The 14,369-nt window shown below is 45.6% G+C and overlaps 1 protein-coding gene, 1 long non-coding RNA gene and 1 pseudogene across 2 annotated transcripts in view; 1 reads left to right on the forward strand and 2 right to left on the reverse strand.

Moving 5' to 3' along the window:
- LOC139049109 (uncharacterized) overlaps positions 1-14,369 on the forward strand; it is a 335,411-nt gene that overhangs the window by 133,859 nt on the left and 187,183 nt on the right. Inside the window, exon 3 of the long non-coding RNA XR_011508120.1 lies at positions 9,512-9,720. This is a non-coding gene — a long non-coding RNA (uncharacterized lncRNA). The remainder of the gene's footprint in view (positions 1-9,511; positions 9,721-14,369) is intronic.
- LOC139049101 (somatostatin receptor type 2-like) overlaps positions 1-14,369 on the reverse strand; it is a 143,463-nt gene that overhangs the window by 10,535 nt on the left and 118,559 nt on the right. The window lies entirely within an intron of this gene.
- LOC139049355 (U2 spliceosomal RNA) lies at positions 2,006-2,187 on the reverse strand (annotated as a pseudogene).

Consider the following 14,369-nt stretch of genomic DNA (forward strand, 5'->3'; position numbering starts at 1 on the left):
AGAATTACATTTTTGGACTAAATTAAAAACAAATCAGGTTAAGTAAAATGTAGCAAAGAGGTGGAGTTGTAGCAAATAGAGGGATCCGATTTTCACTGTGAGAAACGAAAAGTGCAATGCTCTCGACGATAACAGGCTTCAACGATTTTAACGCGCACCCCTTGTAGAGACTATCGCAGATACCATTGCTCGGGTCGCTGTTCTGAACGTTGTCACATGCCGGTACGTTGTCGAAACCCGCCATGTTGGTGTTTTGAGCCAATAGGGAAGGCGTAGCCGTCCCTCGAACCAATCAGAGATGATAAGGCATCGAGTTCGACAACATGGCGGAGTTTGGCATTGTCCACAGTAGGCACTCTCCCTAGCGACGTATGGGTTGGACTGGGTTACAACACATTTTTAATGCCAATAACGACCGAGAGGGAGCAGATGAAAACGACGACAAAGAACACAAGAAACAGAGAAGAATATGAGGAAGAAGACGATGGTGAATTGAAGCTGAATGCAAAAAAAAGGGAAAAAAAGTGGAAGGAGGAGAAGATGATTACCACGAAGATAAGAATACAAAAGCAAGTAGAAATAAAGAATGAGAAGACGAAGAAAAAGAAGGCGAAAATGATGAAAACAAGAATGCAAGGAAAACGAACAAATAGAAGAAGAAAGAAGAGAAACGAGACGACGCCGGTGGAAGTGGCTACAACGAACGAAAGCTTCAAGGAGGGTTGAGTTAGTGAGCTTCTACGCCAGATTACTTTGGCGATTCTGCAGGTTCCCGTTCCACTCCGGAAAATACGCGAGTCTGGAAGTACTTTATCCCCTTCTTCTTCAGCACGTTTTGAGGAACAACAAGCGGTCATTACACCAGCATGTGGCGAGCCAGTCTAATCAGGTGATTGGAGAACGCCGGCAAAAGAAAGAAAGAAAGCAAATTTGGTTTCTGAATGAAAAGCGACCTAACACAGGAGGCTGCGTCTGATGGCTCTATTGAAAGAAGTCTCGAAAATTTTTTGTTGAACCGGATATAAAAAGAGGGAAAGTATTTAAAAGCTTGTCAGTGCTGGCGACAAAATTGTTTGACTATATTTCACCGGATCCTTGGGTTATGAGAGGCTTCCGCACTGCAAAAGAAACAATAATAAAAAAATCTGAAGAACAAAGAGAAACACAGGCACATATTTACGGTGTTTTCAAAGTTAAACGAACAGGAACTGAAAAAAAAAGAAAACCGTATGCTAGCTGTGATCTTCTTGTACAGGTGGTCTCTGCGCTCGGAGGACAGAATTTCCGCGACAAAACCAGGTCACAGATCGAGAGCGTCAAATGGCCACATTGAGCGGAAAAGCCGGCATCTGTTATCTGTAGCAGACAAACGGCACCTAAACTCGCACTGCCGTTGGCTGCGACGCCACGTCACAAGCTGCCCCTCGACGGAGCAGAGCGGGCGAGGAGGAACACCTGCTGTGGCACTAGCATGCCAGATGTTGCGTGAGGGGAAAGGGCATCGCCGCGACGGTGGCATGCGGCTTTGGCACCCCATGCTGCTGCTGCTGCTGCTTGTTGGCTCCGTTAGCACGTACCGCTGCGGTACATAACTGGCAGCGCAAAACTCGGAGGACCGCTCAGCGCCGTTCAATCGGACGTTAATGTTTTCGCATTCACAACTCATAAGACGTGCTTAGGTGTCCTCGGATTTTCGACTAGACAAGGTAGTACTAATGGGTCTGAGCTACCCAATCTGGCGTATTCCAGGGTGTGTCCGACATATGCCTTATAGGCTCGAAACCTTGTGTCCGGTGGCGCTAAACACGCTTGAAATTGGTAGCTAAGACCCATTAGTAATAGCGTCTACCTTGTTTAGCCAGTAACGTTAGTAACTCTGTCCTTTCAAACTGCAGTTATACCGAGGTAGTAAGTAGTGTGATAACTGGGTAGTAACGACTGCGACCTTTTTACGGCGAAGCTGCTCGTGGCTAGGGTTCCGTGCATTTTTGTGCTGCGCGTGCAAAAAGCGTGGGCCGATCCCGGATGTAGTGCAATAGCGGGCAGACCCGCGGCGGACGTGAAACAGGCTTCAAGCACTCCGCCGACTTGCAAAACCAAGTGTGATATCTCGCGTCTGAATAGAACCCGTATCAGCTTTTAAGCTTATACGAACAGACACTGCACTTTGACCCCCGTCGGCCGTGTCTACGTTTACCACCGTTTACCACCGCCCTTTCTTTGTCGGCGTTCCAAGCGCTTGCGCGTCGGCTTTCCTTTCCCTCCGCTCTCCCGTGCAGACGGTCCCGTCATCCACGAGAACGTAAATAAAAAGTCGCGGAAAATGAATTCGTACTTTTGTTCAAAATTCTGTGTCACCTCTGTGTCGTGGGCTATATAGCTTCGCTGGTCATCCCCCGTTTACATAGTGGAATGGCTCATGATATTTTTTTTTTTACAAGAGTGTACGTGCATTTCGTTGCATTGTGGATATTAAGGCACCGCTTCTTGTATCACTGAGGAACACTTCGCGTATAACCGAGGCTGCCACCGGCACATCTGTAACGTAGTAGAGATAGGCTACATGTGTGTAAGCGTATATGTTATTACGAACGCTCTCCTGTAATTGTACGAGCTAAGAGACAGCAGCAGCAGCAGTAGCCACGGTCATCGAAATTCCGGGAGGATTCGCCTACAGAAGACTTCGCTTTAAAAGCACCTGCGCATGACGCTTGTAACCGATGAAATGCGGTAGGCGGCGCCATCGGCCCTTATGGCCCGTTAATTTGCTCGCTGCTTAAATCGCCTGCGAAACAAGCGGGTCGTTTACGACGTCGCCTCGAGCAACGACACGATTTCGAACACGCTCCTTAAATCTTTAGTGCTTCTTCGGCTGCTTCGTTCGATGTTATCATTCTGGTTAATGCCAAGAAACGGCTTTTTTTTTTTTTTAGGGGGGTGGGATGGGGGGCTTAAGGGGCTATTCTCGTATGCAAATGAACGTGGAACGCCTGGAATGTTCTCGTTAGATTTTCCGAAAGACCGACACGCGCGGACTCTGTTGCATTAGAAATAAAGTCGTTTTCTTTCTTTCTTTCACTAACACTAGTGTATGTAGATTTCATAGCCTTAATTGGGTGGGGCGTCGGCTATTACCCCGCGAAACACGAAAGTGATGCATGTGGATGTTAGCATGAAAGCTCAATTCATAAAGCTATGGCAGGGAGCACATCTAGAATGCACGAAAGAACTAAATGACATACATTGTATCACTGTAACAAAATTTAAAAAAAAACGAGATCCTACGGGGTGGAAAAACAAAGATGGACTTGAAGGCAATGCCAGTGAAGCAACAAATATTTTCTGCACGACAGATGGACGGTTGTAAACTAACAAGGAGCAGGTTCAGATGATTATTGCGACCTAGTCTGATCAGCACTGATTAGACGAATCTCTGTATAGTGTATACCTTCAGTGCCGACAGCGATGTTACAGTTAGCGCATATATTTTTATTTGTTTTACTGTTACCGTGAACAGCGGAAGGAAATATGAAAGCCGGAAATGGTTAAATCATTTGAAGCACAAGAAAAAAAAAGAAAATGAGATCTCGTAAAACGTATATTTTCGTAAATAGAAAAACATTTGCGAAATACTCCTAACCGACATACCAAACTCGTACGCCAAATAATGTTGTTTTGCTTGTCAAATTTTTTAATTATACAGCTTCCAAAATATGCATACTGGTTTCAGTCGTGTACATAGGAAGCTTCGAGCAATGCAGTTGAAGAGCTTGCATTCCTGATATATTAGGTAATTAGTTTAGACAGTATTTTAAATGCAAATTGGTAACATCCGTCGCTCACTAGAGCACTACGCTTTCCTCCCGAACGAAAAAAAAAAAAGATCGCCCAAGCAGGCACAGCAGTTTTGTTATAATGAGAACCGCTCTGTCTATTCGCTTGTTTGGGCAAAAAAATTAGCTGCGGGGTCTTGGCGAAACTCGCTCTTCAGTAATGGCGGCAAAGCGTTTGTCAGCAAGACCGCCTCCCTCCACATCATCCGCTCAAAAATTATTAACTAAAATAGAAAGAACTCCATTTGAATTGCCACACGCCGGCCGTACGTTCCACCGAAAGTTTACCGCAGAGCATCGTAATTCAAAAATACACAAAAGAGAAAAACGAAGCGGAGCAGACGTCGACGTACATTACTAGCAGACGACGATGACCTCTCATCTCTGCGGCGTTTCGGGGCAGAGGAGATGAAACTTAATGACCGCCATGACCTTTTCGCGAAGATGAAGGGCTTTTCCTCTGCTAAAAAAAAATAGGAGTGGGGAATAAGCGTAGGAGCGCACGTTGAACGGAAGGAAGACATATCGAGAGAAAAACTAAACACGTACGTCTGCAAAAGACGCCGTTCGTTGAACGAAAACTATGGTACGGTATATACGCGTACACATAGGCAACACGGCGGACGGTTCGGCGCCCTCAGCCGCTAGCGGCGGTTCGCCCGTCGCATCTTTCATTACTGCCCTTCCGTTATTTTTGCCGCGCCGCCGAGCAGACGACGCGCGTCTGCTTTTTTTTCTTTTCGTGGCGCCATATTGAATCTCCGCCCACACCGTTGCCCGCTGTAATACTTGGTGCGCTTTCAAGGCGCTTTTGAAGGAGCACGCGTGCGCTTCGGAGATGCCCCTAGATGAAAGACAGAGACATAGAAGGTGGGGAGTGAAGGAAGGAGGGGGGGGGGGGGGGGGGGGAGTGTGTACAGATTGAAGATGCCTGATTCGTGCTGGCTATTGACTAAGGAAAGGCTCCGCTCGCACGCAAGCACACGTATACGCACTCACGCAGTGACGCACTCCGTCGTCTGTGCCTCCCGCCCCTATCGTCTCGCATTCTATTTATCTTCGCAACTGCGCCCGGGGAATCGCTTTGAACGTGCCTCGGCCCCGAATCAAAGAACCGGTGGCTGGGATCAATTTCTCGATCGCTCGATGTAACGCCGGTGACGCTCGCAGCGTAAAGACGACGAAAACAAAGTAGGAAGCAGAGAAACCGGAGGAATGCCTTGGGAGAGAAAACGAGTAAGACGTTAAGCCAAGCCACTCGCTCACGTGGCATGGTTCTGCAGCGTCGTCTGTTTAGAAATGGGAGAGCAGAAGTGTCTTTTGTCGAAATTGCAGTTCCCTTGTTCTTAAAAGACGTAACCTCCATTCTTTTGTCGCTTCCACCGTGGATTACGTTGCAAGAACGGACTCGAGGTGGCAGGTGCGTCCGCGATGGGCTAGACCGATGACGCACGGACTATCTTATGGTGAATTTGATATTTTTGACGACCCGCGGACGTCGTATAGACAAAGCCGTAGTTTCGTATCGAACAGTTGAGTATAGGCCTCACTTTGGAACTGCGTGAGTGAATCGCCCGTTCTTCCTAAAACTGAATGTCTGATGCACGAGAAGTAATCTGTTAGAGAAAAAAAAAACCTTAACACACTTTGATGGTGTGTCATTGCAACCATCTGCAACGCAAGAAAAAAATCAACTGCATATAGTTTTGGCGCATTTGCAGGATGAATGAATGAATGAATGAATGAATGAATGAATGAATGAATGAATGAATGAATGAATGAATGAACGAATGAATGACCAGACTGACAGATAGAAAATTGAGCGCCCTTCCCCTCTGTGAAGAAGGATGACTAGCGAAGCTGTGTATGTGCTTCCCTTAATGGCGAAGTGCAACCCCGCCGCAGGTTATTATTATTATTATTATTATTATTATTATTATTATTATTATTATTATTATTATTATTATTATTATTATTATTATTATCACAGCTTCGCTGTAATAATAATAATAATAATAATAATAATAATAATAGATAGATAGATAGATAGATAGATAGATAGATAGATAGATAGATAGATAGATAGATAGATAGATAGATAGATAGATAGATAGATAGATAGATAGATAGATAGATAGATAGATAGATAGATAGATAGATGCCGAAAGACTGCGTGCGATCCTTAGCGGCAGCAAGAATGGATCTGGCTTCGCGTGTCTCGCCTGTCGTTGGCCACAGCCTGGCTGCGAACAGTTGCAGTACATTGAGGCGTAGACGCAAGTTAGTCTACAATATAGCTATGAAAGTCCGTTGAGTGTTCCACCAGTATCCATTCGATGTATAGAAGTACAGCGTCACCGCCAGCTTCAAAAAACAGCGCAGAACAATCTTTCCTGCGCTTTGCTGATGGTGTTGTTTAGGCAACGCGGGATCGAGCGAGTAAGCTGGCCGGGCGTGGCGGATTTTAGTCGCCCTGTAAGCAGCTTTCGGGGGGTTTTCGCTCCGGCTCCCTGTCCCTATGCGCTGATTCCGGTCCAACTGCGCGTCTCGGGAAGGATGTGCTGGCGCTTAAAGCAAACAAAGTTGATAGCACTGGCCGCGGACCCTGGGAACAGATGACCAAACGCGACCGCGGACCCTAGTTGTGCATGCTACTTCGAATAAGCTGGTCACGCTCTTTTTCTTTGATGCTGCGTTGGTAAGGGGAATTCCGCAGTGGTTTTCGCACGGCTGTCAAGGATGGCGTGCGACGGCGTGGTCGATATGAAATGTAAATGCAGCGTGGCGTGTGTCGGACCGCTGAATTTGTTTTGAAACGCAATGATCAATGATTATTAAATAAACGTTACCTTGCGTATATCTAATTTGAATAGGCAGCAATTTATATGCGCACTTTTTTTTAGAGCGCACCTCCTAAGCGCCCGTTCCCGCGACGAACGTCGGCGTCGTCGTAACCGAGTGAACGAGCACAGCGAAGGATGAAAGAGCAAACGCGGAGCGCTGATGAAAACCGGTGGCAGCGAAGAGAGCGCGAGAGGGAAAGCGGAGCAGGAGGGTATGGCGAAAGCGTGAGAATAAATGCGTAGTGCCGCGCAAGACGGGCTTTGCGGAAACGGCTACGAGATGGCGCCAGAGTAGCGCGCGTCGTCTGTTCACCGTTGGCGCCGCCGATACCACATATGAAAACAAAGCGCTGCATGAGCGGAAGTCTGTCTGCGGCGGTTGCTGTGAATTGCGCTCACGCGTCACCCACGCGCGACATCTCGCGATTTCCCGATTAACGAGGCAGTCGCGCCACACTTAGCTCTGTTTGCAACTTGCCGCACGAGACCGATTGTCCGCGTCAGCAGATATATGGCGAAAGGAAAACACTTGTACAGCTGTGCTCAAACTTCGCATTAGGTAGAATCGTAATGGTCGGTGAATTCTCGGAACCCTTAATCCATTATATATTTGTCTGACAGGATGTACGTCGTCATTATATTTGTCTGACAGGATGTATGTTCTGTAATCCTTTGCCACGCGTGGTATACATATATTATTCCAGTTTAGTTTTTCTGTCTCCTAAGTGTTTGTCAACTTGGCGCTAAGAGCAATTTACATTTTCTTCTGGAACCCCTATCCCCCATCCCCAGTGTTGGGTAGCAAACCGGAGACTCATATCTGGTTAACCTCCTTGCCTTTCCTCTTCATTCTCTCTCTCTCTTCTTCTGGAATAATTTCACATTGTTAGTACTAATTGCTACGTTTTCGCAAATGACACGCTGCTTGTATATTCAAATTCAGTGCTATTTCATTTTGCTCACGCTTCACACCTTGTACTCAGTCTTGCTCGTCATGTATGTAACCACTCCTGCTTAAGGCCTCTAACCAGAGGCTGGCAGTAATCTTGAAATAAATAAATAAATAAATAATTGTTGTTTGAAATGAGAGAACAGAAGTGACTTTTGTCGAAGCTGCAGTTTCTTCATTCTTCGACAAGTAACCTCCATTATTCTGTCGTTTCCAACGCGGAGGATGTTAGAATAGACTAATCCACTGATTACATGCTACTAGCTACTAATCCGTAATTCCAGTAGTCGCGATGGAAAGAGCAAGGCCGTGAGGTACCAGACAGACCAGAGCGCGAGAGCTTATGCATCTTGCTTAAAAGATACTGATGGGCTAGTTGGTGAGCCATGATATTGAAGCGACCCTCTTACATCTGACACATACACGCACACATAGAAAGGACATACACAGGTGCTGCCTGTGTATGTCATTTCTATGTGTGCGTGTACGTGTCAGATTTAAGTGCGCTGGGTCAGTATTATGTAGCCTCGCTGTCTTCGATGTACGAGTTGTTAGATTGGCTTGAACCTATGAGGGATTTTTTAAAATTACAATATATGTGTGCAAAAGAGCTTCGCATCGTGAGTGATGTCGGCTAGTCCTCTAAAATGAATTTCACCAATTGTTAATAAAAAAGTTCCAGTAAGCGTACTGCATATCACAAGAAACGCAATTCGCGCAACAAGTACTGACCGTTCGTCAAGTCTACACCGTATGATGTCGCGGACGACAGAATGCTGTCGTCTCAAACGCTTTCACGTATTTTTACCGTCTTGAAAGCTCGCACTGTGTTTTATTCGCTATGGAGAAAATTTTGAAAGGGGAAATAAAGCAGGAAATAAACGAATACTGAAAATTGCGGATCTAAATTGAATATTTCTGTTTCGCGTCGAAGTTATGTCTTCGAGCATTGCATATTCCATTTCTTCAAATAGCTTCGGCTACATTACACTGCATTGTAGACAGAACTTTATAGGCAACTAGTAAATGTGATTACTTCTAAGTCCTCGCTCACTTACGAAGTTACAAGTTTACAAGCTTACAATTACGAGCTCACTTGAAGCTTACAATCACTCGCAAGCTGCCCTGTTAAATGAACTACCAGTAGTGTTGAAAGTTGTGAAATAGGAAGTGATCATTTGCCGCCTTCGCTCACAGTGCTTCGTTTCCTAGAATTTGAAGTATTTGAACCCATATTCAAAACCGGTATTTTTCGAACATTCATATTCGATTTCAAAATGTCTTAATTTGACCGCCTTCTATAAATATATAACACTTATTATTGTTGTTGTTCTTGGACTTTCGTAAAGTTTCATTTCCTGCCGTAAATAAGTTCACTAACGAGCGGCATGTTTTCCTTCAAATATTCGTATTAGACTCGATTATAAATTTCTCTATTCGAGAACGCTCTTCTCTAGAATACTTAAGCAACTTTGTAACTTCGATCTCATATTGTAACCTAGCTAAATTCTCTTGATACACATGATATTCGTTATTTGTGAATGAGCAACAAAGGAGTTATTGAGAACTTGTTTTGTTTTATTTGTTTGGTGACCAATGCCTCGAGGAAGTGACACAAGTTTTGCTAATTTTTACAGTAGACGTGTCATTTATTGCAAATATTGTCTGCAAGAATAAAAAGAAAGTCACCTTTGCACATCGCCAAGAGCTCGCAATTTGTGAACGAGCAACAAACGAGCCAATGCCTCGCTGAACTATCGTCTCGCATTCGCGTTCTGAACTGTTTCTTTCTTTAAGAAAAAAAAGAACATAGGAAGGGTTAACCTGCCGCTTTATTTCAGCGGTGAATAAACGATGCCTTGGAATGTTTTTCTTATCTCACGCAGAAAACTGAGCTTGAGGCGCCTTCCTGACAGCGCTGCGATGGAGTAGCGTCGGTTGCTTGCCTGGAATCCACGTTCCATAATTCGATCACTGTCACTGACCCCAGAGGCGCACGAAGCTCAACAGTGGCGCCGCGGTGAGGGATGTACGCGCAAAACTGGTGTGACGCACACTTCCAGGAAGGAGATGGACTCCAGGCGCAACGGTACAGGTAAATATACGCGCTGCCGTCTGGAAAGGAGCGTATCGATTGGCGGAGACGCAAAATGTCGTCTGCACGGCCCTTGCGCTGTGTCGTCTGCAAAGTTATTTGCACAGCGTCGTCTTCAGCGTTTATTGCGGAGTGTCGTCTGCGAATTTGCGCCGGATACGAGCACTGCGAATACTCGTGATCAGCAGCCCTTAATTCCACTTGCAGGACAAACGGTGCCAGAGGTCACCTTTGGCTCGCGTCTGCCTAAGATATCCTTAACATACCCCTTTCATAAGCTCATCAGTCTAAGTCTGTATTGCCATAGTTTGCATTTCACTTCTCGTTGGCGCCCAATATGTTAGTGTAACAGGCCAAGGATTTCTTGCTCAAGGCCAACGTTATTTACTCTGTTCCCACTTAAAACGAAAAAAGGATTCCATTCGGAAACAATTGAACCGATTGAATCAAGTTCCTTCCATACAAAATAGAAAGCAAAATTCTACCGACTGCTGGAAGCAGCACTTATGGCCTCAAACGTTTTGCAAAGCAATGAGGTAAAATTGGTGAATTTAGATAAATGAATCGTTACTTTTGGAACTCCACAAATCTGCACCAAAGGCATAAATTCCAGTCCCGTAAACTGCAACATAAGACAATCAAACGTTGTGAAAATTCCGGCCGCCGAAGTTGCACCATGTTGAATGTCGTCATTTTTCTCTATCTGTTTATGTCGGCAGCGTTTCACCGAAATGGTGGGGCTACTCGACTGCGATTCAAGTAGCTTATTGGACTCTGCGCAGCATTTATTCAATCGGCTTTGAAGTTTTCATGCGCGAGTTGTGCAAGCGATTATTCTGTCACACGCCGCCAGCGCGTACGAGGACTTCTGGAGGAAGCCGTGCATTATTTAGCAATACATCCGCATGCTTGCATATAACATACATAATACGTATAACGTACTATGTATGTATGTAGTATACGACAGGGAAATTATATATGAATGAAGAAACGACATACTGTCGGCAAAGGTAAGGAGCTTACGACAGTTTTCTCTGCCCCAATCTATAGGCTCTATCTTTATGCATGCGTGCGCATGCATAAATATTTCATTTGCAGGAATGTTTAAGCACAGACCGACAGCCATCAGCAATCACTGCGACATCGAACATCTGAACATGTCGTTTGCATTAGTTATTTGCGCACTTTGGAGCACTTTACGAAGGGATCACACAAATGTTTGAGGACCTTCCGAATCTGGTCTGGGAAAACGAACGCGCCTACAGGCGAATTGTGCAAGCGTGCATTACACCACACAGAAGCCAGCACGGTTACACAAGGATGGATTGATACGCATTCCCACGCACGTTTCAGCACGGGGCTCGATCACAAGCACACGCGCACTCATACACACGCACACACGCACGAACACAAACGTATGCGCACGCTCGGACGCATACCGGTAGGCACGCCAACAGAAGGGCGCGCGTTAGCGCATGCGCGGGTACGTCACATGTTTCTCGAGCCGTCGACGCTCCATCGATTACGTCAGCGCCTGCGAGCCTCTGCGGACCGTTAGAAGTCCCAACCTAAGCGCGAAGACGCCGTACGGCGTTGAGTCGGCAATATACTTTCCCGAGGCAAATGTATACATACGCACGTACATACGAGAACCGCTCTGAAAATACCTCGCGAGACGAAGAAAACTCATTCTGCGAGCGAGCGTCAGGCAGCCTTTCGCCAACGTGTGGCACCGGTGCGTCTGTGTTTGTGTGTCCGTCTGTGCGCAGATACTCTGCGTTGCCTTGTAGTTACGCGCAGTATTGTGCGAGCCGGTGCCCGTGTAGACCAATAAGGAAGAACGAAGATGGAGTGGAAGACGCGCACAGTTTCTTCTTTTTTGTTTCTTGCACAGCGCGCAGCGCTGACACCGTCTTCTGCTGGGCATCGTGCCAACAGACGACGCAGTGAGGCGCACTGCTTGTATCTTCCAGAAGTGCCAGAACTCACTTAGCGTGTAACGTTCACGTTAGCAGACGACGATCTCTACAGAAATCGGGATGCTTCCACTGTCAACATATAAGAGCAGCGTTGGAGCAAGCAGACGATGATCTTAAGTGAGCTGCTTCTATGATACGAGCGTGAAATGCCACACGCATCGAATATTTATAGAAACAACGTGTAACAATCTCGCGTTGCTTTGAACCATGATCGCGCGGCGTTAGGTTATTATAGTTGGTCAGTTCTTAAGAACACTATCAAAAATAGTGCGTCTGGCTCTTTGGCAGGGAGAAAACTGCTTGCTCGGGTAATTTATGTGCGCTTTAAAAGCACCGCACCGCAGGAACGAGGCACCATTTCTTTCCGAGCGGTATAAATCGTGTCAGCACACTTCGTAGGTTTTGCGGCGCTGCAAGCTATTCATTGGAATTCGCGATAGCGTTGGCGTACCGCGGCGAATGATTTACGAGCAGCCACTGGAAACGCGGCCCGATGGGTTGTGGTCCTTGCAACACGTCTGGAGGCTCGTGCTGCTGCAGCGAGCTCCTATGTTGAATAAACTAACCGATATTCTTAACGACAGGCAGGCGAACCGGCATCCGTAGCCCAAACATTTCGTTTGTATAGACCACTTGTTCTGTGCAACGCGTCGTGAGCCAGAGTGTGCAAAGGAAACGTATCCGCTGTCTCCGGCCCCGTGCGCCCGCCGTGTAGATTTAACGTAGTATATATATGCATACATACGTGATCTTTCTCGACAAAATGGTGCAGTGCTCTCAAAGGAAGCGCCGGTGTGATTCAATCTGGAAGGGGGACCTCACTGTTTACGGTTCACTTTCGCAGCAGACGACGCTGCCGCGTCTTCTGCTATTTAAAACTGAAACGGTCTGCTCCTCATACGCCGCTAGCAGACGGCACTTTCAGCGGAATTTCAGGCACAGAGAGTTATAAACCTCAAAGCGTCGTCTGCTATGTATATATATATGTGTGCCGCCTTTTACGCCGTTCTGGTCATCAGGCACGACGGAGTGTGTTACAGTTACGTGCTGCAAACGCTACCTTGACGTAAATTTAAGAAAGAAAAGGCGATAATGTACTGAATTAAAATAGCGATGCCGCGGCGAGTTGACCAAGTTCCTGACGTGAATGCTGTGCAAAACACAGTAGTGCGGAAATACAGGTGTATGGTTAGCGCAAAGAGTGTGCAAACACAAGCGCTGACTACCAACTAAATCCTATTGGTCAAAGAACGTATATATAGTACCACAGAGGGTGAAAGGGTTATCGAACACGGTATCACAAACACGTCGCTACATCGGCAGGTCCGAGAACCAGCAGGAAAAATTTGAAACTAGATGTCTGTATACATGTTTTGTAGACTTTTGCTACGCCCCATCTCACCTAGGCAGCAAAGTTCGGGCGTTATCTCGGCATTCTTCTTGAGACTGCACTTTGATATTGAAGGATGAAAGCCTAGTGTACGACAAAACACCTGGAAGAAACACTAAAAAGTACCGCGCGACTGTGTTTTTCGAGTTTTCTTTCAGGCTTGGAAGAAATACAGAGAACTTTTGAGTAGCGCGTATTGAGCTGCAGAAAGCCCAATCTTTCAGGGTGTTCTGCAACTGTCTCATTGACACTTTTGCTCTGGATATAATATTTGAGTAGTTTATTAATGAATAAAAACTAATTATGTAATTGAGCGAAATAAAAAGAAAACTGTCTGGCTTGCTCCAAGCGACGGGAAACAACATAACCTTGGTTCTGTCCAGCTACGTGGCACTTGCATTTCCTTTATTTTAACACAAGTTACGTGGCACACACACACACACACACACACACACACACACACACACACACACACACACACACACACACACACACACACACACACATATATATATATATATATATATATATATATATATATATATATATATATATATATATATATATATATATATATATATGTGCGTTCTTGTTACGTGGCTACCGTGGGGTTACAAACATGGTTTCTGAATTTTAGCAGGCTTATGCGTTCATTTCCAAAAAAAAAAAAAGATTGGGACATTATCGAAATGCCGCAGTTTTTTGGCCTAGCGCAAGAAATTCGAATTTACTTAAAATGGTCTCCCACCGTTGCGCTGCTCACCTGCCCTCAAAAAGGTATTTGTACGTATCGCACGAATTTGAAAAAAAGAAATATAAATAAATGCGCCGGGTTAACGATTTTTTTTTTCAATACTAACGCTGCGAGGCTATAGAAAAGTTAGCTCTGTTCCCGTCTCATCTGCACCGAGGTTTCCATGAAGATATGTAGATACGTTTGGTGTACCACGAAAGAAAGAAAGAAAGAAAGAAAGAAAGAAAGAAAGAAAGAAAGAAAGAAAGAAAGAAAGAAAGAAAGAAAGAAAGAAAGAAAGGAAGAAAGGAAGAAAAACGTGGCGGCGATAATTCGTGACAGATGGGGCTGCAGATTAGGGTATGGAGCAGCCCTCGAAAACGGTATCGAGCTCTCTCGCAGAGATCGTGGCTTTCTAAACGCGTCACGGCGACAGCGTATGCGCTCGCGTTCATGATCACTGGGAATCGTTGCGTTTACGACGCGATAACTCGTGGAAAAATTACCAATGGGGAAAGTCGCAAAGCCGTTCGAAGCCAGCAGCTAC

Source organism: Dermacentor albipictus, chromosome 8, assembly GCF_038994185.2.
Source record: "Dermacentor albipictus isolate Rhodes 1998 colony chromosome 8, USDA_Dalb.pri_finalv2, whole genome shotgun sequence".
In the NCBI taxonomy this organism is placed as follows: domain Eukaryota; kingdom Metazoa; phylum Arthropoda; class Arachnida; order Ixodida; family Ixodidae; genus Dermacentor; species Dermacentor albipictus.